The sequence below is a fragment of the Lipotes vexillifer genome, unplaced genomic scaffold (genome assembly GCF_000442215.2).
Source record: "Lipotes vexillifer unplaced genomic scaffold, Lipotes_vexillifer_v1.1 scaffold892, whole genome shotgun sequence".
NCBI classification, from domain to species: domain Eukaryota; kingdom Metazoa; phylum Chordata; class Mammalia; order Artiodactyla; family Lipotidae; genus Lipotes; species Lipotes vexillifer.
In genome coordinates, this window is record NW_006786445.1 from 622,489 (window position 1) to 626,191 (window position 3,703).

Consider the following 3,703-nt stretch of genomic DNA (forward strand, 5'->3'; position numbering starts at 1 on the left):
CATTCCTGCTCCTCTGACATGAGATTCTATTCCACACTGTAGAATTATTCATCTCTGTTTGCAGAGCTACATCACCCGCTATGCAAAGGCTATATCTCAGTTGCCTGTTTCCCCAGCAATGGAGGGGACAGGAGGAGGAAGGATGGGAGGGGAGAGGAGGGGAGGCTCAGACTTGATGACTGTGCAGGTCATCAGCAAGTTAGAAAGGGACTCCTTTCTTGAGGCACTCTCAATGTCACAGTGCCCATTTTTCATCCTAAGTACACGGAAAAAATAACTTATAACTCTCAGGGCCCAGCTCCAAAACCCCTCGTTGCATCTGCCAAAGGGCCCTCTTCCACCTTATGGTTTCAGGATCACACAAAAACTACATACATTGTCCGAGAGGATTTCTGACCACCTGATTTCCCCAACTCTGATAGAAATCTAAAGTGGAGATCTGACTATAAAATTCTTCATAAGCCATTAGCTACAGTTATACTCTGCCTCCAAAAATCAATCTCCAAGACCTCCAAATCCCACACAGAGCCTAAAGGAGCAAGGTAATACGATTCCTGATTACTTCCTGATTATCCTTCTTAAATAATCCTACTCTTACTGTGGTGGGGAACGTGGACAAGATTACTCTGAGTACTTACTGAATGGACTCCGGTCAGCCCCATCCTCACTTAGTGAATCATCACTGAGAGCAGACCCCTGGTGGACCTCTAGGAGTCACCTTCTCCTAGGATGCCTTCTCTGACTATCAGTGTTGCATTAAATGCCACCCCAACACTCCCCCCTCATCTTGTATGGCATACTCCTATCTGTCTTACCCAGGCACTGCAAGCTTTGTGATGATAGGACTGTAAAACTTGTCTCTATATCTATGGTGGTCTAGACATAGGAGTCATTCAGCAAATGTTTTATGAGTGAATGAATGAATGGACCAACCAGTGAAAAACAAACAAACAAGGACCAAAGATCATTTCCTCATTTTTGTCATTGTCAGTCAAGACCGCCCTTCAAATTCACTGAGTTAGGCCTACTCCTCAGCCCAGAAGCTAGAACAGAAAGAGAAGACGCAGGAGGTTAAATCTGGAAAAAACTGGGATTCAAACTGGCTTGGAATTTTTTCTGGACCAAGGTATACTAACAAGTAGGCTATTCTCACCTATTTCAGCTTCTGCAATGTTGTGCTACTCCTGCCAGAATTGTTAAGTTGAACATTTATTCTTTAGAAATAGGATACTGTTTATATTTTAGATATTAAATGCAATGTGAAAGTACCCAGCACACATTCATTGTTTAAATTAACATTTGTTGAACCTCAATCTACAGATTTCTATTTCTCTATGCCATGAACTAGGAATTTGCAAATAGAGTTACAGAACCACTCTGGGCCACCCACTTTCGTGAATATAAAAGCACTTAAGTAAGGCAAGCTGACTTTGATGGAATAGCCTCTATTTTTCATCCACTTATATAACTCTGCATTGTCAAAGTGTACCAATAACTGGTGCTGTCATCTCTCATGCCCCCAAGAAAAACCTCCTTTGGGGCTCCTTCTACATTTATTTTCAATTGCCAGATCCCCAGAGGAAAAAATCAAATCACTGACGCTATTTCAAACTTCATGCTCAAGGCAGCCACTAAGAGGATAATAGGGCAGCTCAGCTTTTGCTCTCTTTGAGGCAGGAAGACACCCCATGGCTGTGAGAGAAAGGCAGAACACGTGTAAGGACATTCAAAATATAGCGAGGAAACCCAAAACAACAGAAAGAGGAGTTGGAGGAACCATTCCACCAAGGTAACTTATCATATAAGAAACAAAATGAGCTTTCAGAACTGCCATTCATTTATTGTTTCATCCATCATGCTTTCACTCAGCAAGCATTCACTGGGCACCCATTATATGCTAGGCACTGTGCTAGGCAGGCAGGCAGCATAAGCAGATTTCTTTTATAAAAATAAATTTATTTGTTTATTTATTTATTTTTGGCTGTATTGGGTCTTCGTTGTGGCGCGCAGGCTTTCTCTACTTGCTGTAAGCGGGGGTTACTCTTCCTTGTGGTGCGCGGGCTTCTCATTACCGTGGCTTCTCTTGTTGCAGAGCATGGGCTCTAGGCGCTCGGGCTTCAGTAGTTGTGGCTCGCAGGCTCTAGAGGGCAGGCTCAGCAGCTGTGGCGCAAGGGCTTAGTTGCTCTGCGTCATGTGGGATCTTCCCGGACCAGGGCTCGAACCTGTGTCCCCTGCATTGGCAGGCGGATTCTTAACCACTGTGCCACCAGGGAAGTCCCCATAAGCGGATTTCTAGTAAGTAGCAGAATATCAGTCCACAACTGCTCACTATGTTCCTGCCTCACCAGCCTTCCTTCAGGTCGTTGTGCAAGGTCCTTTCATGCTTCAGCACAGGCCTCAGCTTAACTGTTTCTCCTCCAGGTCTTGCTTGATTTCTACCCTCACCCCACCCAGGACTAGATTAGGCATGTCATAGCATCTCCTTTCTAACACGCTATCTACTCATCATCACTTGGTGTTCCCCAATAGATGGTAAGCTCCACGTGGGCAGGGATTGCCTCTCTAGTGACTAGCATAGAGGCTGAAATACAACAGAACTCCATAAATATTCCCTAAACAAATAAACGAACTGGGAGTTATGGGTGAACCATTGGCCCTGACAGGTATATTGGGAAAAATATGCGATTTGGAGCTCAAAAGACTCAAACGTGAACCCCAGTTCCAGCACTCATTAGCTGTGTCACCCTAAGCGAGTCCCATCTCTCTGCACCTCAGTTTCCTCATCTATAAAATGAAATAAAACTTCATGAAGATGCGGTTAAGATTAAATAATATGTGAGTAAAGTCATTGGCACAAAATAGATGCTTAACAAATAATACTTCCCTACCCCCACCCCCACCTCAACTCTTCTATAGTGAAAAAAGAATTCATAACAGCAAGGCAGGGTCCCAATCCTACAGGAACTTATCAACTTATCAAGACAGGAATCAGGCACAGAGTGACAAGATTGGAACTGGGTAAGTCATGACAGGGGTAGCAGCAGCCCAGATGACATCTTACTGACTCCCAGGCTGTGAACTTGAGCTTCTTAAATCTAGCTGATCAAGGTACAGCACTGGGCGTAGAACCAAGCCTGCAATTGGAGAGCAAATGGCTGTGGCTTTGGGAGAAGGTAGCAGAGACTGAGCTCATTCCTCAGGCCAGAAAATGGCCTTTGAAGCATTCGGAAAAAAGCACACATAACTCTCTTCCCCAAACCTGCTGTCTGTAGGTAACTGGAGGGAACCCAAAAGTCTACGATGGGCTACAGTTACTTTGTAAGACCAGTGAGGGGAAAGCAGTGCAGTGCAATGGGAGGAGTCTAGTAGGCCTAGACTCCGGACAGGATTCAAGTCCAGACTCTGCCATCTACCAGATGTGTGCTTTGGGGCAAGTTTTTCCCTTATCTAGGCCTCATTTCACCATCTGTAAATGGACGGACCGGATTAGGATGATATCTAAGGGCTCTTTCAGCACTAAAGAGCTGAGATTCCAGATGCATGTCTACCATCTGTGACCAGTGGGCAGAGGGGGGCTCCTCAATCGCTCACACCACTGACCTGACGTTCTGCTGCACCTTCAATTGCACAGCAGATGAAATGGTCAGAAGGAAAAGCTAATATAGTATTTCCTGAGCCTTTTTTTTTTTTTTTTTTTTTTTTT

General features: G+C 44.7%; 1 protein-coding gene across 1 annotated transcript in view; it reads right to left on the minus strand.

Moving 5' to 3' along the window:
* Nucleotides 1-3,703, minus strand: part of SERGEF (secretion regulating guanine nucleotide exchange factor) — a 222,741-nt gene that overhangs the window by 136,537 nt on the left and 82,501 nt on the right. The window lies entirely within an intron of this gene.